General features: G+C 34.4%; 2 long non-coding RNA genes across 5 annotated transcripts in view; one reads left to right on the forward strand and one right to left on the reverse strand.

The window, feature by feature from the left end:
- LOC309628087 overlaps positions 1 to 24,922 on the reverse strand; it is a 483,589-nt gene that overhangs the window by 195,846 nt on the left and 262,821 nt on the right. The window lies entirely within an intron of this gene.
- LOC309628119 lies at positions 12,507 to 24,425 on the forward strand. Its single transcript, XR_014244180.1, has 2 exons — positions 12,507 to 20,028; positions 20,335 to 24,425. It is a non-coding gene; the product is annotated as an uncharacterized lncRNA (long non-coding RNA).

The following is a 24,922-nucleotide window of genomic DNA, read 5'->3' on the forward strand; positions in this document are numbered from 1 at the left end:
AGAAGCACTGCCATCCCAGTGTCCCAGGAGACAACACCAGGGACATCAGCAGCAGCAAGGCAACAAAAACCCTAGAGAAACAAGCAACAAATTCAAGGGCACCAGGCAACACCTCTGACAAAGGTGGTGGAGGGTGGAAAGTGCTAATTCTCGTATAGAACCAGAGGCAGCTCAAGTAAGAGAAACCCAAAACTTGTGCTGTACCACCACCTACTGAAAAACAAAAGGAAGACCTCCAATTTCTAATCTGTTGAATCATTAGAATCAAGCACAAAGGTGATCCTACTTCAAATGCCACATTAGAAGAACAACACATCAAGCACCATGAAGAACCATGGTGACACCGGTTACCAAAAAAAAAAAAAAAGACAATTTTTCAAAGACAAAACTTAAAGTCAAAGACTATTGCTATCTAATTGATAGAGAACACCAAATAGCTGTCATGAAGAAACTCAACAAGCTACAAGAAAACTCAGAAAATTAATGAACAGAAGGAATACTTTACCAAAGAGATTGAAACCCTAAAAAAGCATCAAACAGAAATTCTGGAGATGAAGAACTCAATAAATGAGATGCAGAATGCATTAAAAAGCACTGGAAATAGAGCAGACCATTTGAAAAAGAGAATTAGTGAGCTCAAAGATAGAAATCTACAAATGCTTCAGAAATAGAAGAGAAGAGAGAATTGAGATCTAAAAAAAATGAAGAAATTCTATAAGAATTATCTGACTCTTTTAAGAAGGGCAACATTAGGATATTAGGATAATGAGTATCCCAGAAGGAGAAGAGAGGGACAAGGGAACAGAGAGTTTATTTAAAGAAATAATGGCTGAGAACTTCCAAACCCTGGGTAAGGGACTGGATATACAAGTCCATGAAGCTAAGAGAACACCTAGCTACTGCAACACAAAAAGACCTTCTCTAAGACACATTATATCAAAACTGTCAAAAGTTGATGACAAAGAAAGAATTTTAAAGGCAGCCAGAGAATAAGGATGGTGACCTACAATGGAAGGTCATCATTAGGCTATCAGCAGATTTCTCAGCAGAAATTCTCCAGGCCAAGAGAGAGTGGAATGACATACTCAAAATATTGAAAGATAAAAACTGTCAGCAAAGAATATTCTATCCAGTAAAGTTATCCTTCAGATATGAACGAGAAATAAAAGCTTTATCAGAGAAGCAAAAGCTGAGGGAGTTCATCAACACTAGACCTGCTTAACAAATGATGAAAGGAGCTCTTATATAGAAAGAATCAGAAAATTTCAACTCTCTTATCAGTAGGTTTTTAAACACTTTATGATGTCATAATGGTTATAGGGGAAAATGCAGTAAAAAATTACTATAGCTACTTCAATTTGGTAACAAGCTCACAACTTACAAAAGGATAATTTGAGACAACAAAAAATAAAGGGGGAAGAGAAAAAGAATGGAACCAATATAGGCATATGAAGATAGGACGCTATCAGCAGAAAAAGGACTGATATATTTATGAGACATTTTACATAAATCTCATGGTAACCACAAGACATAAATCTAGAGCAGAGACGTGAAACATCAAAAGGAGGAAAGTGAGAAAAACATCATAGAAAACCACCAAACTAAAATGGCAGACAGAAACACAAGGGGAAAACAATGGAGATATAGAATAACCAGAAACCAGAAGATAAAATGGCAGTACTAAGTCCTCATCTATCAATAATCACCCTAAATAGAAATGTGTTGAATTCACCAATCAAAATACACAGAGTGACTGGATGGATTAAAAAACAAGACTGAACATTATGCTGTTTCCTGGAAACTCACCTCAGCTCTAAAGACAAACACAGGCTCAAAGTGAAGGGCAAGAAGATGATACTCCAAGCAAATGGCAGCTACAGGTAAGCAGGTGTAGCCATAGTCATATCATACAAAACAGACTTCAAGCCAAAAAGGGTAACAAGAGGCAGAGATGGACATTATATGATGATAAAAGGGACAATTCATCAAAAAATCATAACAGCTATTAATATACATACACCCAACATAGGAGCACTGAAATATATAAAGCAATGATCAACAGACCTAAAGGGAGAAATGGACAGCAACACAATAATAGTAGGGGACTTAAAAACCCACTTACGTCAATGGATAAATCACCCAGACAGACAGTCAATAAGGAAACAGCAGATTTAAATGAAACATTTGACGAGATGGACTTGATAGATTTATACAGAACAGTCCATCCATGCAGCAAAATAAACATTCTTCTCTAGCACACACTGAACATTCTCAGGATAGAACAGGATAGAATGTATGTTGAGACACAAAACAAGTCTCAATAAATCTAAGATGACTGAGGGACTTCCCTGGTGGTCCAGTGGTAGAGAATCCACCTTCCAATGCAGGGGACGTGGGTTCAATCCCTGGTCAGGGAACTAAGATCCCACATGCTGTGGGGCAACTAAGCCCATGTGCCACAACTACTGAGCTCGTGCGCTTCAGTGAGAGAGCCCATGTGCCACAAATTACAGAGCCCATGTGCTCTGGACCCTGCACCCCACAACTACAGAGCCCACACGCCCTAGAGCCCATGCTCCACAACTAGAGAGAGAAAACCTGCACACCAAAACTAGAGAGAAGCCTGCGTGCCACAATGAATAGCCTGCGCTGCAATGAAAAAAGATCCCACACGCCTCAGCAAAGACCCCACATGCCACAACGAAGACCTGACGCAGCCCCCCCAAAAAAAAACTAAGATGACTGAAATCGTATCAAGCATCTTTTCTGATCAAAATGGCATGAAATTAGAAATCAACTACAAGAAGAAAGCTGGAAAAAATCACAAATATGTGGAGACTGAACAACTATTGTATCAACAAATAAAGAAGAAATCAAAAAATACCTAAAGACAAATGAGAATAAAAAATTTGACATAACAAATCTATGAGATGCAGCAAAAGCAGTACAAAGGGGAAAGTTTATAGCAATACAGGCCTACTTCAAGAAATTAAAAAAAAAAACTCAGATAAACAATCTAAACTTAAATCTAATGGAATTAGAAAAAGAATAAATGAATCCCAAAGTGAGAAGAAGGAAGGAAATAATAGAGATCAGAGCAAATATAAACAGAATAGAGACTAAACACACAATAGAAAAGATCAATAAAACTAAGAGTTGGTTCTTTGAACAGATAAACCAAACTGACAAACCTTTAGCTAAACTCACTAAGAAAAAAAGAGCGAAGGTGCTGATAAATGGAATCAGAAAAAAAGAAAAAACAAAAAACACGAGAAATAACAAATACCACTGAAATACAATGGACTATAAGAGAATATTATAAACAGCTATATACCAACAAATTGTAAAACCTAGAAGAAATGGGCAAATTCTTAGAATCATACAACCTTCCAAGACTGAATCATGAATAAATAAAAAATCTGAATAGACTGATCACTAATAAGGAGATAAAACAGTAATTAAAAAAGACAGCCAAAAAAGTTCAGGACCAGATAGCTCTACAGGTAAATTCTACCAAACATTTAAAATAGATTTAATACCTATTCTTCTCAAACTCTTCCAAAAATTGAAGAGGTGGGAATACTTCGTAACTCACTTTACAAGGCTGACATTACCCTGATAACAAAACCAGACAAGGACAGCCCAAAAATGATTAATTACAAGCCAATATCTCTGATGAATATAGATGCTAAAATTCTCAACAAAATACTAGCAAACCAAATACAACAATTCATTAAAAGGATCATACACCATGATCAATTGGGATTTATTCCAGGAATTCAAGGATGGTTCAACATCCACAAATCAATCAATGTGATACAGCACATTAACAAAATGAAGGATTAAAAGTCATATCTCAATAGATGCATAAAAAGCATTTGAAAAGATCTGACACCTAGTTATGATAAAAATTATCAATAAAATGGGTATAGAAGGAACATACCTCAACATAATAAAGGTTATGTATGACAAATCTACATCTAACATTACACTCAATAGTGAAAAGCTGAAAGCTTTTCCTCTGAGATCAGGACAAGACACTGAAGCCCACTCTCACCAATTTTATTCAACATGGTATTGCAAGTTTTAGCCAAAGCTATTAGGCAAGAAAAGGCAATAAACAGTATCCAAATTGGAAAAGAAAAAGTAAAACTGTCACAATTTTCAGATGACATGATTGTATATACAGAAAACCCTAAAGACTCTACAAAACAACTACTAAAAATAATAGACAAATTCAGTAAAATTACAGGGTATGAAATCAATGTACAAAAATTGTTGCATTTCTATACACTAACAACAAACTAGAAGAAAAAGAATTTATGAAAACAATCCCATTTATATCACAAGAATAAAATACTTAGGAATGAAATTCACCAAAGAAGTAAAAGACCTGTACACTGAAAACTGTAAGACATTGTTGAAATAAATTGACAACGACACAAGAAAATGATAAGATTCTCCAAGTACATGTACTGGAAGACTTAACATTGTTAAAATAGCAATATTATCTAAAGCAATCTAAAGATTCAATGCAATTCCTATCAAAATCCCAATGACATTTTTCACAAAAATAGAAGCCAAAATCCTAAAATCGCTCTCTTCAATAAACAGTATTGGAAAAACTAGACAGCCACATGCAAAAGAATGAAACTAGACCACTGTCTTACACCCATACACAAAAATCAACTCAAAATGGATTAAACACTTAAATGCAAGACCTGAAACCATAAAACTCCAAATAGAAAACATAGCACACTCTTTGATATTGGTCTTAGCAATATCTTTCTGTATATGTCTCCTCAGACAAGGAAACAGAAGCAAAAATAAACAAATGGAACTACATCAAACTAAAAAGCTCTGCACAGTAAAGGAAACCATCAACAGAATGAAAAGACAACCTACCAAATAGGAAAAGATAATTTGCAAATCATGTATCTGATAAGGAGTTAATATTCAAAATATATAAAGAACTCATACAACTCAACAGCAAAAACAAACAACCTGATTAAAAAATGAGCAGAGGAGCTGAATAAACATTTATCCAAAGAAGATATACAAATGGCCAACAGGCATATGAAAAGATGCTCAACATCACTAATCAACAGGGAAATGAAAATTAAAACCCCATTCTAACCTCACACCTGTTAGAATAGCTATTATCAAAAAGGCAAGAAATAACAGGAGTTGGTGAAGAGGTGGAGAAAAGGAAACCCTCATACACTGTTGTTAGAAATGTAAAATGGTACAGCCACTATAGAAAACAGTATGAAGAGTCCTCAAAAAATTAAGAATAGAACTGCCATATGTTCCAGCTATTCTGCTCCTGTGTATTTATCTGAAGATTACAAAAACACTAATTGGAAAAGATATATGTACCTCTAAGTTCATTGCAGCATCATTTACAATAGCCAAGATGTGGAAACAACTAAAGTGTCCATTGAAGGATGGATGAATAAATATGTAGTGTATATTTATAATTGGAATACTAGTCAGCTATAAAAATAGATGAAACCTTGCCATTGTGACAACATGGATGGACCTTGAGGGTATTATGCTAAGTGAAATAAGTCAGACAAAGAAAGACAAATACTGTATAATTTCACTCATATATGGATTATAAAAAACAAACAAAATAAACAAATTAAACCAAACAAAAACAAACACATAGATACAGAGAACAGAGTAGTAGTCACCAGAAGGTTGGAGGGATGGTGAAATGGGTAAAGGGGGTCAAACTTATGGTGATGGATGGAAACTAATCTTTTGGTGGTGAGCACACTATAGTGTACTAAAGTTGAAGTATAATGCTGTACACATGAAACTTACACAATGTTATAAAGCAATGTTACCTCAAAACCAAGAAGAAAAGAAATGAAAAAGACAATCTATAGAATGGGAAAGTATTTGCAAATCATATATTTTAGAGGGGTCTAATAACCAGAATATACAAAGAACTATTGCAACTCAACAATAAAAAGACAAAATAACACAAATAAAAAGTGAAAAGTGTTCAATAGACATTTCTCCAAAGAATACATACAAATAGTCAATAAGCACATGAAAAGATGCTCAACATCATTAGCTGTTAGAGAATGCAACTCAAAACCACAACGTGATACCACCTTACATTCACTAGTATGATTACATGGAAAAATATATATATGGGAAATAAATACAAAAGTTTAAGTGTTGATGAGGATGTGGAGAAACTGGAATCCTCAAATATTGCTGATCAAATTGTAACACTGTGTAGCTGCTTTAAAAAGCAGTTTGATAGTTCCTCAAGGAATTATACATAGAGTTATCACACTAACCAGCAATTCTACTCCTAGCTATATGTTCAAGTGAATTGAAAGCAAACATTCACAGAAAATTTGTTCATGAATATTCTTATCAACATTATTCATAACAGCCAAAAAGTGAGAAAGAACAAATGTCCATCAACTGATGAACAGAAAAGAGTGGCATATCCACACAATGAAATACTATTCAGTCATAAAAAGGATAGATTAACTTTAAAAACATTATGTTGAGTGAAAGAAACAGATGCAAAAGGCCACATATTGTATGATTTGGTTTATATATATTAAATGCCCAGAATAGGTAAATGCATGGAGACAGAGGGTAGGTTAGTGGTTGCCAGGGGTATGGGGAGGGTAAAATGTTTAGTAACAGCTAATGGGTAAGGGTGTCTTTGGGGGTTATGAAAGGTTCTGGAATTAGATACTGAAGGTGATTAGACTACTTTGTGAACATACTGAAAAGCACTGAATTTTACATTTTAGAAACATGAATATTATATGTCAATTACTTCTCAGTGGGAAAAAATCAGTGGGAGGAGTAGGTATATAATTACTATTGACATAATTGTTCTATCTCATGTAATCAGAACATTTCTTTAGCAAGGTTGTTCTGGCTAGTACAAAATTTTCTTTGATTCATGACACATTTTAAACCAAAATAGACTTATTGCCTAGTTCTAATATTTTTAGTATGGATTTTGCTTTTCTGTTCCTACAGAAGAAAAATAGACATAGTCTGCAATGGAAAAATCCCTCTTTCTGAGCCAAAATATTCCTTATCTTTTCTATACCAATTTCCAAGTTTAGAAAATCTCAAACAGAATTTTTAAAAATTTTTCTTTAATTTCACATTATTTTTAAAATTGAGGCTCAAATGAATAAGGACTATGAAATGTAATTTATAAAACACAATACAAATGTTGTATGTTACTAAGTATCCCCAAATACTGTAGGTTGACCATACAAATGCAGTACAAGATATACTCTTACTTTTCTATTAATACTATTCAGGTATATTAACCAAAAATGCTAACAAAATGTGAAATAGAATATAAACTATTAAAGATTAAATTTACTTCCTTTTTTGTTATAATGGACAAATAAATAGAGCTTAAATTGGTATTATTTAAAGGTATGCATATACACTTAAATACTTATACTTAAGTTGATATAAATCATCATAATCAGCACAGAGCATCTGTAAATATTCTTTTTCATATGAACTTTAAAAATCTCTGTGGTTATATATCACCTACCTATGATTTATTCTTTCCAATAAATTTTCTTTAAAATGACCAGAATTTTGTTGTAACTAATAAGAAGTTAGGGTCTATTATTTAATTTGCTAAATCTATTAACTAATACTATCTTTATGGTTGTCTCTGAGATACAACAAGGTCAAAATATACACGCATTTAAATTTCAAAACACAAAAATACACTTACTTGGCATGGGACCACAAGAGTTGTATTATTCTTCAGTTTGTCATTACAATCACTGAGAATCTAATGCCAACAGGGAATGGATACAATCAAATGAAAGGAGCCTATGATCAATAATAAATCTGAACTCAATAAAATTGGTAATTCAGGACTAGAGCAGAAATGATACAAAATAAGCCTGGAGCATCTTGTAGTGCCAGAAAGTAAGGAAGTGCTCAAAGAAACAAACACACACACACACACCATACCACACCACACCACACCCACAATGATGGGGGTATGTTAAAGATGATAAAGGGACAAAGGAAAAACCTGAAAGAGTTCCCAGTGGCCAAAGCTGGAACATTTGAGCAACAAAATATATAAAATGATATTTGATTATAACTCGAAGTATAAAAATATCAATGAGGCCACTTAATATAAATGTCTGAATAAATGTATAAATGAGAGAGAAGAGACAAACCTCCCATGCAGAATTCTAAATAATTTATGAGAATACTCTGACTCAAGAAAGTGGAGTATAATTCTCCTGTCCTTAAGTGTGGGCTCCATAATTGAATAAAGTACATACTTTAGTCATAATGATGTATCAATATTGCTTTAATAATTGTGACAAATGTACCATGTTAATGTTAGGTGTTAATAATAAAGTAAACTGGGTATTGGGCATATGGGAACTCTTTAGTATATTCCCAACTTTTCTGTATATCTAAAATTAATCTAAAAAGTAAGTTATATTTTAAAAACAGAATCTGTGCAGATTGGTATAAACTAAAGGACACAAGAATAGAAGACTTTAACATTTTTCTCCCACCATTCAAAGAAAAGTGAATCACATCTTTCAAGTCACCTGGAAGTGGGTGGCGAGGTTTTCTTAAACATCTTAGAGGGAAAAAAAAATGAAGAAGTTATTCAGGCAAGAATCAGAAGAAAAGAAAATCTAAGATGGAGATGAACACAATAGAAAGGGTAATGCACTGAGTTGTTCGAAACAAGAAACACTTTAGAACCAAACACTGTATATTGTGATATAGTTTTCCATACCTATTAACATTACAGGTTAGTACATTCAAAACTGTGTATACTATACTTCATGGGAAATTCAACGGATTCCACAAAAGCATCTTTTATTTGAAATTTTCTCCTAATTCACTGACTTTGAACTTTTTTTTCCTACCTGAGTTTTCCGCATCAGATTTAGGCCAGTGGCTCAAAATTTAACATTCATGCAATTTTCTAGAGACAGGAATTAGATGAGGAGGATGTAGCCTGTTTAAAATTCAGATTGCAGCCTGCTTCCACCACTAATTCTAACTGGATTGATCTGATAGAATTTTGCTGGAAAATGGTCATGTTGATTGTCTTCAGAGTTCAACTTGAGAAACAGGAATTTATCAAAATCTCCTTGGAAATCTTATTTGTCTTATCTCATGAAAACTTAGTTTCATGCACATACAGTTCTGCTTTCCTGAAATTGGAGAAATGGAGTGTAATAGACTAACATTAACCACTTAAAGCACCATATTTGTATATTTTTGGACCACGTTTTTATTTCATTTAATGAAAAACTGAAGCCAATGAGACATTTGAGAGAAGAAATCAGTTTTTAATTTTAAATATATTACCAAGTGTCTGAAAATATAGCTCTATAGGTCTTAAAGTCTAAAAAAAGATTTAGTTATGCAAAATGAATAAATTCTAGAGATCTGTCGTACAGCATTGTGTCTATAGTTAACCATACTGTATACTGCGCACTTAAAAATTTGTTAAGAGGGTAGATCTCCCATTAAGTGTTAACAAAATAAAATATAAAGTAAAATAAAATAAAACCTTAAATAGGTCTTAAAAAACAACCACCACCAAAAATAATCTTTGTTCTTTGGGACTCAAGTAGAAATATGGTAAGAGACAGTGTATAGAGCTGGAGTTATGTAAATCTAGAAATTGTGGGGTTGGACAAAAAGTTCATTTGGTTTTAAGTAAAAATAAAAGTTTCACTTTCACCAAGAACTTTATTGAACAATGTATTCATTAACCAAACGAACTTTTTGGCCAACCCAATATTTACTGTACAGTATTGGGTAAGGTACTTAAATTCTTTGAGCTTCAGTTTTCTCGAATTTAAAATGAGAATAATAATACTTAAAGCACAGGGTTCTTAGAGTTATTCATTGAAATATTATGTGGAAAGCATCTGATAGATTATCAGGCACATACCCAGCACTAGTAGCCAGGAATATACTAGATCAGTTCGCTTATTGTATTAGATTTAGGAATAGTATCCCTCACAAGTTAAAAGTTGTTAAAATGTTAATGCCACGAACAAAGGCATTTAAAAAATGACCATCTACATTTCACAGATGGAAATACCAAATTTTAAAGAAGTTGAATAATGTGCCATAAGACATAGATTTTGTTAGTTCTGATTTCATGCCCACAACCAGAAACCTAGACATCCAAGCCAGTGACATGTGCCCTTACAGAACAGCATCCAGGAATAATGTTTCCTACTATTTCCACAATAACCAAAGGTCCCTTCTTAAACTGAAAATCACATTTCTGATCAGTATAACAACTTAAATGAACTTTTAAGGAAAACAATATAGACAGAAAGAAAGCTACCTAACTACATCCTTTTTTTGAAAGGCAGATTTTCTTTCAAACTAACTTGTATTATAAGAGTTTTTTTGTTGTTGTTGTTTCATTTTAGAATCTTCTGAGAATGAAAACTGGTAAATTATCATTTAAATTCAAGCTTAAGTTTTACCCAAAACAGAAGGAGGTATAGCTAATCCTTACTAAAGCTGGTGAATATTCATTTCCCTATCCAGGATATTATAGTGGATTCAAGTTGCAGAAATCCCCTTAGGATATGGTTATGATTATATTATTTGGCTGATTCAATAAACAGGAAGAATGATTGCTAAGCTCTCCAGGGAACTGGTTGGAAAAATCATCCCCCAGATGGTACTAACAATTATTTACTTTGCTTGAATTTTTTTCAATTTTTGAACAGAATACTTTCTAATATAATAAATGTAAAAAAATACCTGAGGATTTGGACATTACCTACACAGTTAAATGCAATTCAACAATTGTGAGGAATGAGGTTTCTAACATACCTTGATTCAAATGTGTCAACAGAAGCTTCCCTTTTCTACCATTAAGAGTTTCTTTTTGCATGATAATTGAGCAAATACCATCAAAGATGCAGATATTAAACTAATAAAATAGAGCGGGACAAAGGATTTCAAATATGTTAGACCACTCTAGGGCAAGTAGCTAGATACTGAAATACCCAGACTTCTGACCTGTGTTCTCTTTTCCTGGATATTTAAACCCTCTGCCTTTGAAATCTAGTTCAATCACTTGGCTTTAAATATCAGCATACTGATGACTCTCCAGTTGATGTCTCCTGCCCTAACTCTTCCCAGAGTTCCAGACTTATACATCAAACTGCCAAGCCAATCTCCATTTGAATATTTTGAAGTGAACCTGAAAGAGAGTGAGAGTTCGTTCTAGGTTCTCTGAAAAAGAGAAAGAAGAAAGAAAGGAAGGAAGGAAGGGAGGGAAGAAAGACAGAAAGACAGAGAGAAAAACAGGAAGGAAGGAAGGAAGGAAGGGAGGGAGGAGGGAGGGAGGGAGGGAGAGAGAGAGAGAGGAAAGAAAAAGAAAGGAAGGAAGGAAGGAAGGAAGGAAGGAAACAACAACACTAAAACACCTATCCTCCCATAAGTCTTTCTCATCTCAGTAAATAACTCCACCATCTACTCGGTTTTTTTAACCAAAAACCTGGGGTATATTTTTGAATCCTCTTTTTTCTCCCATATCCTGTATCTAATCCATCTTCTAATCTGTTCTACTTTTAAAATCTACCCCTAATCCACCACTTCGGTACTGATACAACCCTAGTCCAAGCTATCCACTGCTCACCAAGACTCCTACAATAGCCTCTATGCCCACTGTCCTCTCTTTAATCCATCTGCAATATAGCAAATTTATCCTTAGATTTGGCATTTGTTTATGAGCTCCTATGGCTTCATATTCTAAGTAGAACAAAACCCAATTCTTACTTCAACTTATAAGACTAATGAGATGGCCCCTGCCCAACTCTGCTCTCTTAACTTTAACCACACTGATCTCCCTTTATGGACCCCTTGCACTTTCTCCTTCATCTGCCCAGATAGCTCTAATCCTGGCTCACAATCCTAGCTCCTTTGATGATTATGTCTTGGCTTATATACCACTTCTGGAGAGTGGATTTATGGAATTAATGTCTAACTCTAAATGGAAGCTGAAGAAGAAAAGACTAGTGTCTAGGAAGGAAAATATGCATAAATTCAGTGGAAGCTCCTCCTCCCCTACTGAGGTTGAGAGGGAAAGTGGTTGTCCAATTTCTGTTGGAGGAAGAAGTGTTTCTTCCCTACTCTTCAAGTTTACTTCAGTGGAAGTTCCTCTAACCTGCCTGTCCTCATTCCCAGTCCCTTCAACAAACTGTCACCAAGGGACAAGGAGCAACTCAATCTGATACACTGGGCATGTATATTCCCGCCCCTTCCTCTCTCCACAAGAAGAACTACTCTGCTGGATCCTCCTCCCTACACATTTTACAGAGATTGCCTCTGCCCTTGCACTGAGTAGGTAAATCTGGCTATATCCCACTGAGCTGCAGATATAAGACATATCACAATATCTACTTCATCTGTTTAAAAAAAAAAGTTCTATTTTGGTATATATTTGCCTTATGCCACTGTATATATATATATATATCTGCTTCAGTACTCAGGTAGAGACAAGGAATGGCATCTGTCAGAACGTTTTTAACTCCAAAAGAAGCATGTAGTCTTCCAGCATGGATAACTAAAATGAACTACAGCTGGCTGCGAGCTGCAGTCTGAAATGAAGCCTTGGTCTGAGCTGGAACTAAGTTCTCCAAGAAAAGGTCTTCTGCTTCCTGGTTAGAAGAAAAAATAATAATGGTCACTTAATGAAGAGAGTTTTATATATGACTCTAACTCATAGACTGTAGGAAGGCTCAATAATTATGTGTTGAAGTAGTGAACAGGTGGCATGAGATGCACATGATTCAACACCAGAGGGATACTGCCTATTTGTCCCTAAAGATAGAAGCACAGCAGTAAAGCATCCATATCCACACGCAAGAACAGCCAAGGTGAAGAGGGTGAGAGACAAATAACAACTGTGCTAGCAGATGAAATTTCCAGACAATTATGGCAGATGGATTGTTTCAGAAAGAGAAACAGCATATATACCAGGGTAATTTAGAGGATGTACACAGCAAGCCAGCAGTGAAGAGGTATATGAGAATATGGGAAAAAAGGCAGTTTGAGAGAAATCAACAAGAAATAAAGATTTATTATTAGTAAGTACATCCTTCAAACCTGGAAAATACTTCTCCCAAGAGCTTCCTTTTAAGTCACTCCATCTGTTGGATTATATTTTATTGTCTTTTTTTCCCCTGGCTTCCTTGAGTTTGAAAGTAAAAATCAGCTAGTAGCCTAAGAAATATTTTCTTGAAACTTTATTTGAACTCCACAAAATAGTGAGTCTAATAAAGAAGAAAATTAAAAATAAAAGGTCTGAGATTGGATTGTTCACATTTTTATTCAAGTATTTAGCTAGTTTGTTGTATTAAGCAATGATTCCATAAAAGTGGCAAATTCTTAGTTTGTTAATTTCCATGAGGCGTTTCAAAAGTCCCCTGACTCTTTCCTGAGCAAAAACTCTAGCCTCTTGGGAACAACTCCCAATTCACAGCTGTTTAGCATCCCATTATCATGGTCTGTTGTCACAGTAGCCTGGATTGTCTCTTTGAAGATCAATTTCCTAGTGAGCAATCAGATCAAGAGTAGTCAATCTAATTCCGTCACTTTAATGACCCAGATAACTGGAATAGGGCTGGTAATTTTGGTGATTAAAATGACAAATACAAATCAATTGTGCAAAATTGACATAGCTCAGTGCTTGGCTGTGATGTCAACACGCATACACAAAAGTCCCTCTGAGCCTGACCAAAGCACTTTGTGGATACAGTCCATAAATGTCCCTCTCTTGCCATTGCATTGCATGCCAAGGGTCTATCATTTTTGACAGTTCTATCATAATAATGAATTGTACTTTCCATATTCCTTGCATAGCTATATCTTAGTGAAAAAATAAATCAAATTGCACCTTACCTCAATCATATAGAATTTAGAGGTAGAGTTCTGACAATATGATTAAAGTAATCACAATCGCTTATCACTCTGGTGGGAAAAGGTTCCTTTGTTTTCAAAACAAACATAATGCCTTATAATTTGCAATTTTGGAGGACATTTTAGAAAAAGGAAATCTGGAACACCTGTTGTCAAGGCTCAGGAAAACTGCCAACAGCATTTAAAATGGTGCCTTTACCTGTTTCACACAACAGCTGAGACTCACCATCTGGACAAGGCTGAAATTTCCATGAGTTCAGCCAAATTGTCAGAATAGCTTCCTTTTGCCAGTCCTCCAAGCAACGGCTGCTTGGGAAAACTAAAAATACATTTGACATCAGAAAGGCGCCTCCAAATGCATGAAGCTCAAGTGCCACAAAGTGATGGAATGAATATTAAGCTTACACACCATATAGTCATTTCTAGTGTAGCACTGTATTAGAATTGGGGATTAAGCCAACAGAGCATGTTTGTTTAGAATTGTGATAATTGCTGGGTCCAGAGCAGTATAAAATCATTCCTCAAAGTGGAACACTGCATTACCCTAATGGACAACTAAATAAACGTGTTGTGAATGTTTCAACAAATCAGACAACACTATAGAGCAAAAACCACATATACTCTCAAGATCATAAACTTTTCCTATGAAGCACTTAAGACAATGCCAAGGAAATTTAACTGCACTAAAAACCATCTTATCTTCAGAGACTGTGGAGATTTTACTTTCAGAATTATTGATTAAAATTTTTTGAAAATCAGAAAATTACTGACCTATAAAATGAGCAACACTTTTTAATGAGGTGTAATTTACAACAGTGAAATGCACAGATCTTAAATGTAATATCTTGATGCAATTTACAAGCACGCATCCATGTACCCCACATAGATACCACGAAAACAAAGTATTTCCATCAACCCATGAAATTCCCTCCCCAGGCAACCTCCACTCCACCTGTATGAACTACTATTCTAATTTACACCAGACTTACCTGTTACAAAATTTCATATAAATGGAATCACACAATTTGTACTTTTTTGGTACCTTGCTTATTGTTTTTAAGTTGTATTGATGCCACTGTGTGATTAAGTACTATTTCATTGTATAAGTATACCACATTTAGTTTATATGTTTTTCTGATTGAAAAGCATTTAGGTTGCATCCAGGTTTGGTCTACTTTCAATAAGACTGCTATGAACATTACTGTTATGTCCTTTGGTGAATATATGTTTGGAGTTTTCTTGGGTAAATGCCTAGTATGGAATTTCTGAGTAATAGCAGAAGTGTATGTTTAACTTTATAAGAAAATGCCAAACTTTCTATCAAAACGGCTGTACCATTTTACACTTCCACCAGCAGTGTACGATTCCTGGTTCTTTTTCATTCTTATCAGTACTGAATGCTGTCAATCTTTTTTATTTTAACCACCAATATAGTATGTCATGTGGCTTTAGTTTGCATTTCCTAAATCACTATTATTGGTGAGCACTTATGCTTATTTGCTCCACATACATCTTCCTTCCTGAAATGTCTTTTTAAGTCTTTGGCCTTTTTTTATATGAGGTTGTTCGTAGGAGTGGTTTATATTTTTCTGAAAACAAATCCTTTGTCATTTATAGGCATTACAAATATTTTATTTCAGTTAATTGCTTATTTAGTTTTAGTGATACTTTTGTTGACGGTTTGATGAAATGTAATTTATAATTTTTTTTTATTATTTGTGATTTTGATTCCTAAAAAATATTTGCCTACCTCAAGGTCAGGAAGGCATTTTCCCCATTTTTTCCTTAAAGGCTTTGTAATTAGAGCTTTTATGCTTAGTTGTATGATTTATTTTGAATTAATTTTTGTATATGATGTGATGTAGGGTTTAAGGTGTTTTTTTTTTTTTTCTTTTCTTTCTTACATGTTTAATAGAATTCACCAGGGAATCCATCTGGGCCTGAAGGTTTCTTTTGGGGAAGTTTTTAATCATGTATATGATTACTTTTACAAATATGAAGCTATTCTAATTTTTATTTATTCTTGTGTCAATTTTGTACTTGTTCATTTCATCTGAATTGTCACATTTATTGGCATAAATTTTTCATAATAATCTATATTAAGTATTTTATAAATTTAGGGTCCCAGTTTTGCTGCCTTTTTAATTTCTGATGTTTATCTTTTGGGTATTCTTTTTTCTTGATCATTTTAGTCAGGAGTGACAATTTTATTGATGTTTTCAAAAAATTACTTCAGATTTCATTGATTTTCTCTATTGTTTGTTTTCTAGTTCATTGATCTCTACTTTTTATTCTTTTCTTCATTTTACTAAATTACTTTTTAATTTGTTCTTCTTTCTCTAACTTAAGGTAGAAACTTAGACCACTGACTTAAAAAACTTTGTTGGTTTATAATACAACATTTAGAGATATAAATTTCCCCATACGCTCTTTTTAATCTATATCCCAACAAAATTTTGACAGGTTTCCATTATCATTTAGTCCAAAATATTTTCACTTTCACTTGTGATATCATGTTTGATCCACTGGTTATTTAGAAGTATATATTTTTTTATTTCCAAACATTTGATATTTCCCACAGCTTTTTGTTATTTTTAATTTAATTCAACTGTGGTCATAGAACATACTCTTTAATATTACAGTCTTCTGAAATTTTAGGCAGTTTATGACCCAGCATAGGGTCCATCAAGGTGAATGTTCCATGTACACTTGAAAAAAAGTGAATTCTGCAGTTCTAAAGTGGATTGTTTTATTTCAGATATTCTATACACTTACTTTTTTTTTTTCTTTTTTTGGCTATATTTTTTTCTTTCAAATATTAACAGAAGAATATTAAAATCTCCATAAACGGCTCTGGGTTTGTCTTTTACTCATTTAAATTCTGTCATTTACTGCTTCATTATTTTAAAGGCATATTATTAAACACATACATCTTTAAGATTGTTAAGTCTCCTGATGCATTGATTCATTCATCGTAATGTATATAATATCCCTCTTTATCTCTGATAATATAATTTATTTTGAAATATATTTTGATATTATTTACATGGCCACTCGAGTTTTCTTATGATTAATGTTTGTCTACCTTTTTTTATTCCTTTTAACTCTTAACCTATCAGTGACATTTTATTAAAATATATCCCTTGTAAGAAGTATGCAATTCTTTCTTGCTTTTAATCAAATCCAACATTGTATATCTTTAAACCAAAGATTTGATCAATTTATCTTTACTGTAATTGATTTGAGTGCATTTAGTTCTACTATCTTGCTGTTTTCTTGTAATCTGTCCAATATATTCCTTTTTTTCTTCTTTCCCTGTCTTCTTTGCATCAATCAAATATTCAAATATTTTTTACCATAGCATATGAGGGATCCCCTGCCCTAAATAGTACAAGATGGCCAAACACATTAAACCTAAATACTGGACATATAAGACTGGCAAGAAATTTTTAGTTACATATACGCATAGCCTCAGGGGAGGTGAACACTGCAAGCCACACAGGGCTGCAAGGGACTGCACTCAGGAGCAGAGTGAACCAGCGCGGGCCATGGCTTTGTGGCGACAAGAGAGTGGATGACACTTGGCTCCTGCAGGAGAATGTGACTGGCTTGGTTGAATAATTTTGTGGGCTGGCAGAGAAATGAAACTTATTAGGTTACGACTTGGTAGGGTGCAAGTGGTCCAGCTGATAAGGAAACCAACCAGGCGGGGAGATTTTTCTACTGGGTGAGAGAGTAGGGGACCTCAAGGCTAGGCCTTTGGAGCCTTGTGAGGCTCAAAGATGTCAAGGATGTCTATCATGAATAAATATATACCACTTTACATACAGTTTAATAACCTTACAATGGCATAATTCTATTTACCACTCTTTTATATTTTGTGCTAATTTAAGCATTCATTTTATGTCTGCATATGTTATGGACTTCACAATACAATATTATTAATTTACTTTAAAACATTTTGTAAAAGTTTTTAAAAACAAGAAAAATACCTTATTTTACCACACATTTATCATTTCTGATGCTGTATTTTTCCCTTGCGTAGACCTCAATATTCATATAGTGTCATCTTTCTTTGGCTTGAATAACCTCCTTTACTACTTCTTACATGGTTAGTCTGCTGCGGACACATTCTTTCAGTTTTCGTTTTCCTAAAATGTCATTATTTCACCGTAATTTCTGAAGAATAGTTTAGCTGAATATAGAATTCTAGGTTGGCAGTTTCCTTTTTTTTCCTTTCTGCACTTTAATGATGCACTTCCATTGCCATCTGGATTACAGTATTCTTAACAAGAAATCAGCTTTTATCCTTACCTGTGTTCCTGTCAATGTTATGTGTTTATTTTTCCTCTGCTACTTGTAAGATTTTTTCTTTCTCTTTGATTTTCAGGTGTTTGTGTGTGATATGTCTATTAATTTTTTTTGTTGTTTTTATTCTCCTATAGGTTCACTGAGCTTCTTGGATCTGGGGGGTTATTTTTCATGAAATTTGAAAAATTTGTCAGATTTGCAATGAATTTTCTTAACACAATATCTATCGCCTCTCCTTCTGGGTCTCTAATTACATATGTATATGATTGTTTGATATTTTTCAACAGGTCTCTGACAGTTTGTTGTTTTTCAGCCTTTTATCTCTGTGATTTAGTTTGCATGGTCTCTTCTTACTTGTCCACAAGTTTATAATCATTTCTTCTGCACCACCAGTTTTTAAATCCTAGGCACTGATTATTTTCAGATATCTTAATTCTCATTTCTAGAATTTCATTTGGATCTTTCCTATAGTTTCTATTTCTCAATTAATATTCTCCATCTTTCTTTTTCCTTAATAGTTTTATCTTTTTCACAGATCCTTAAACATACTTATAATTACTGTTTTAAAGATTTAATCCGCTAATTCAGTAATTTCTGTATTCTTTGAATCTGTACTATTGACTGTTTTCCTGTTAAAGCTCATGTTTTTCTGCTTCTTCATTTTTGATTGGATGTTGAACATTATGGATACTACATGATGATTGTGAATGGTGTTGCATCTTATTTTGGCAGGAAGCTAATTTAATAGCAGGTTAAATTGTCCTTTTGAGGCTTTTTAAAAAGATTTTTAAAGTATGAATCTAAAAAGAAGCCCATAGGGCTTCCCTGGTGGCGCAGAGGTTGAGAATCTGCCTGCTAATGCAGGGGGCACGTGTTTGAGCCCTGGTCTGGGAAGATCCCACATGCCGCGGAGCAACTAGGCCCGTGAGCCACAACTACTGAGCCTGAGCGTCTGGAGCCTGTGCTCCGCAACGAGAGGCCACGATAGTGAGAGGCCCGCGCACCGCAATGAAGAGTGGCCCCCGCTTGCCGCAACTAGAGGAAGCCCTCGCACAGAAACGAAGACCCAACACAGCCAAAATAAATAAATAAATAAATAAATAATAATTAAAGGTGCTAATAATTAAAAAAAAAAAAAAAAGAAGCCCATATTCTAAGGCTAGAGTACTCTTCTCCCCAGGCATGGTTTTTCTGCTGTCTCAACTGAATGCTCTGAGAGTTTAGTGGTCTCTCCACTCTAATTATTTTGGAATTCCTACATCTCCCCTAAATTTATGACCAATGGAATTTCCACTTGGTTTTCAGTTTTCCAATTCTCTGCTGTTCTCATCCTATGAATGCATAGCTTGAACAGTTGGCCTCCTATCTGATTCCTGTCCTGAAAATTACAGCCCCCCTCTGCAGCCTCAAACTTTAATCATCCCCTCCTGAGTAAGACTGCCATACACTGGGCTCCACTTCCTTTTGCCATTGTCCAGAAAGTGCTTCTAGGGCGAGAATCATATATATCTTTGCTCTCTCAGGGTTTATATCCTGCACTGACTTCTGTTCCATAGCCAACAGTTAGTTTGCATGCTTTGTCTGTAAAATGTTACTTCATGATTAAAGCAAGCACAAGTTGTGAGCAGCAATTTTCATTTTTTACTTGTTAGCATTGAAATTACAACCAGGTGATGGTATTATAGTGCCTGAAGCTTATAAAGTTTAGAGATTGATCTTTTTAAGATAAATATAAAATTTTGAACACAAGATTAGGCATGGGGGCTTCCCTGGTGGCACAGTGGTTGAGAATCTGCCTGCCAATGCAGGGGACACGGGTTCGAGCCCTGGGCTGGGAAGATCCCACATGCCGCGGAGCGGCTGGGCCCGTGAGCCACAATTGCTGAGCCTGCGCGTCTGGAGCCTGTGCTCCGCAGGGAGGGAGGCCGCGATGGTGAGAGGCCCGCGCACCGTGATGAAGAGTGGCCCCCGCTTGCCACAACTAGAGAAAACCCTCGCACAGAAACGAAGACCCAACACAGCCATAAATAAATAAAATAAATTAAAAAAAAAAAAGATTAGGCATGGATAGGAATATTTATCTAAAGAAATTACTGCAAATCACAATTTTTAAAAATCAGCAAGTAACATAAGTATCACACACACAAAAAGCAGAAAATAATCTATTGGTTGAATTAATTATCTACCAAAAATATTTTTTATCCTAAAATGTTGGACACTTTTAAGATTATCTCTTTGTAAGTCAATAATTTTGTTATAATTTGCTTTAGAGAGAACACCAGGGTTGAATGAATTTTGTTTTTTATTATGAATAGTTTAAAATAGTTTAGTTTTACAACTTATAACTGATACTTTTAAGAATTTTTAGACTGTAGTCACATTTGAGAAAAAATCATAAACATTTTAATATATGAAGTACACTATTTCTCAGCATTTAAAATTTTCTTATGTAGTGAATAATGCAATCAAAATAGAAAGACATTCACATTTTCTAATGTTTTTTTCTAATGTATGTGATTCATTCCCTATGTTTAAATGCATAAGCAAATAATAAAAGAGCCTATCATTACGGTTTTTCAAAACTTCTCTCTCCTGTTACCAGATTGCTACCTTTGATACCATGAGAAGTTTTTACAATTTATTTCTGATCTCAAAATAATTTCTAACAATGACATCCCTTGATTTTATAATTTTTTTAGGTTTGACTTATTTTTACTTGATTTCCTTGAAATTCTTTACTGAATAAATGTAAATACACAAAAGAATATATCTTTCATACACACCCAAATCAGAAGCCTATAATATCTCATTTTTTTTCTAAAATGTTTTAAAAATGTCTGTGTAACTTGTAATTTAAAATGAACTACTGAGCTTTGGTAGATGTTTGATCAAATTGTTTGCATTTTATTTATGCAGGCTTCCTTCCCATGGATTTGAAAATATATTTTAGGTTCTTTAAAATGTTGTTGTAGCAATGTTCCAGGACTTGCACTATTTTACGATAGGCAGATCATCTCATTACAATTATATTAAAAGGAGTTGGCATGTATGCACAATACTTCAAATGCAAAAAGAAAACCTATTACTATTATAAAATATTCAAAATTGGCAGTAGCCTCAGGGACCGTAAATGCAGCTTTTTTCTTTGATGAGAATGAGGAAATAAGAGCACGTTATACATATGCTGCCTACTTGTTAATGTTCATAAAGAGGGCATGCAGCCCTTTATCATCACCTTTCAGTCATATGACAGACCACAAATGTTGCTAAAGGACATTTTACAATCATCCCAAAGAGATTTATTTGGTGAAAAATATCACTGATAGATAATTTTCAGTTGGCAAGAAAGTTCAAAATTGCTCAGAGGGTTTCACATTATAATAGTAGTGCACAGTAATTATCAACTAATTAGTGTTTGTCACATCCAACATAGAAACTAAAATAATACTGTTTAGTGTCTGCTTTATCTGTTAGATTTATTGGTTCATTTTGTCCATGCTTTCCAATTATTTTGTTTAATTTCTTATAAACCCTTTGGGATAAATAAATCACATTTTGTTTACTTTGGAATTTTTAAAAAAGTGCTTCTGCAAAATATTGATGAATTTCAACCATTATCATATCATTTCCATTACTTGAGCCCCTCCGCATCTTTCCTTATGAAGAGTAACTCTCATTTACTTGAAAACATAATAGACACAACTATTCCTTTTAGCACTTCAGAATAGAAGTAAATGGGGACCTCCCTGGTGGTCCAGTGGGTAAGACTCCGTGCTCCCAATGCAGGGGGCCTGGGTTCAATCCCTGGTTGGGGAACTATATCCCGCATGCATGCCACAACTGAGTCCACATGCCAACTAAGAAGCCTGCATGGCGCCAACTAAAGAGCCTGCATGCCGCAACTAAAGAGCCTGCGTGCCGCAACTAAGACCCGGCTCAACCTAAATAAATAAAATAAATATTTTTAAAAAAATAGAACTGAATGTTCTGTCTTGTATGTTCAAGATACTAGTCTAGTGAATTTTCATTTGATTTTCAAAATCCAAGTAAATACAGTTTTCTCTGACCACTGTCTTCATGACTTTTAAGGGCTATAAAAGTATTCATCTAGTCTGAAGATCAATCTAATGTTTACATGGTCTGTCTTGTTTATAAACAGCTGATAAACAAAAATATAAGCAAGTTTTAGAGTTGGAATAGACTACCAAATATCTGGTAAGAGTTTGACATATTTCCATATTTTTCCAAATAATTTGTTTGAGAATAAACTTTTTTTGCCATTATATATTCTTTGATTCTCTATAAATATTTTTAAGACCATGACTGTGAACAAGCCATTATTAATTAAAGAGTGCTGAGTAAATTTATCCTCATTATGATAATTATTGAAGATCACAGTACTTACCAACATCAACAAAAGTTCATGTTCTGTTTCGACCATACATATTATGTTTTTCTTTATCATTACTGCTGTCTCCTTTCTGGGTACCCCCCGTCATTTGGATGTATCTTCATTCTCATAATTTTCTCTTTTTTCCACTAGCTTTACTGAGATATAATTGACATGTAACACTGTGTAAGTTTAAGGTGTACAATGTGTTGATTTGATACATTTATATACTGCAAAATGATTACCACCACAGAGTTAGCTAATACCTGCATTACATAGTTATCATACATGGTTACATAATTGCCATTTCTTTTTTATGGTAAGAACATTTAATATCTACTCACTTAGCAACTTTCAAGTATATAATACAGCATTATTAACTATAATCACTATGCTGTACATTAGGTTTCCAGAATTTATTCATCTTTTTTTTACTATATTTTTAAATAGATCTTTATTGGAGTATAATTGCTTCACAATACCGTGTTAGTTTCTGTTGCACAACAAAGCGAATCAGCCATATGCATACACATGTCCCCATATCCCCTCCCTCTTAAGCCTCCCTCCCATCCTCCATATCCAGCACCTCTAGGTCATCGCAAAGCACCAAGCCGACCTCCCTGTGCTATGCTGCTGCTTCCCACCAGCCAACTATTTTACATTCGGTAGTGTATATACATCGATGCTACTCTCACTTCTGCCCAGCTTCGCCCTCCCACCCCATGTCATCAAGTCCATTCCCTATGTCTACCTCTTTATTCCTGCCCTGCAACTAGGTTCATCAGTATCATTTTTTTTTTTTTTTAGATTCCATATATATGTGTTAGCATACAGTATCTATTTTTCTTTTTCTGACTTACTTCACTCTGTATGACAGACTCTAGGTGCATCCACCTCACTACAAATAGTTCAATTTCATTTCTTTTTATGGCTGAGTAATATTCCATTGTATATATGTGCCACATCTTCTTTATCCATTCATCTGTCGATGGACATTTAGATTGGTTCCATGTCCTGGCTATTGTAAATAGTGCTGCAATGAACAATGTGGTGCATGTCTCTTTTTGAATTATGGTTTTCTATGAGTATATGCCCAGTAGTGGGATTGCTGGGTCATATGGTAATTCTATTTTTAGTTTTTTAAGGACCCTCCATACTGTTCTCCATAGTGGCTGTATCAATTTACATTCCCACCAACAGTGCAAGAGGGTTCCCTTTTATCCACACCCTCTCCAGCATTTGTTGTTTGTAGATTTTCTGATGATGCCCATTCTAACTGGTGTGAGGTGATACCTCATTGTAGTTCTGATTTGCATTTCTCTAATAATTAGTGATGTTGAGCATCTTTTCATATGCCTCTTGGCCATCTGTATGTCTTCCTTGGTGAAATGTCTATTTATATCTTCTGCCCATTTTTTAACTGGATTGTTTGTTTTTTTGATATTGAGCTCCACGAGCTGTTTGTATATTTTGGAGATTAATCCTTTGTCTGTTGTTCCACTGGCAAATATTTTCTCCCATTCTAAGGGTTGTCTTTTTGTCTTGTTTATGGTTTCCTTTGCTGTGCAAAAGCTTTTAAGTTTAATTAAGTCCCATTTGTTTATTTTTGTTTTTATTTCTGTTACTCTAGGAAGTGGGTCAAAAATGATCTTGCTGTGGTTTATGTCAAAGTGTGTTTTTCCTATGTTTTCCTCTAAAAGTTTTATAGTGTCTGGTCTTACATTTAAGTCTTTAATCCATTTTGAGTTTATTTTTGTGTATGGTATTAGGTAGTGTTCTAATTTCATTCTTTTACATGTAGCTGTCCAGTTTTCCCAGCACCACTTACTGAAGAGGCTGTCTTTTCTCCATTGTATGTTCTTGCCTCCTTAGTCATAAATTAGGTGCTCATATGTGTGTGGGTTTATCTCTGGGCATTCTATCCTGTACCATTGATCTATATTTCTGTTTTTCTGCCAGTACCACACTATCTTGATTACTGTAGCTTTGTAGTATAGTCTGAAGTCAGGGAGCCTGATTCCTCCAGCTCCGTTTTTCTTTCTCAAGATTGCTTTGGCTATTCGGGGTCTTTTGTGTTTCCATATGAATTGTAAGATTTTTGGTTCTAATTCTGTGAAGAATGCCATTGGTAGTTTGATAGAGATTGCACTGAATCTGTAGATAGCTTTGGGTAGTATAGTCATTTTCACAATATTGATTCTTCCAATCCAAGAACATGGTATATTTCTCCACCTGTTTATGCCATCTTTGATTCCTTTC

Source organism: Balaenoptera borealis (genome assembly GCF_965194805.1).
Source record: "Balaenoptera borealis genome assembly, chromosome: 4".
In the NCBI taxonomy this organism is placed as follows: Eukaryota; Metazoa; Chordata; class Mammalia; order Artiodactyla; family Balaenopteridae; genus Balaenoptera; species Balaenoptera borealis.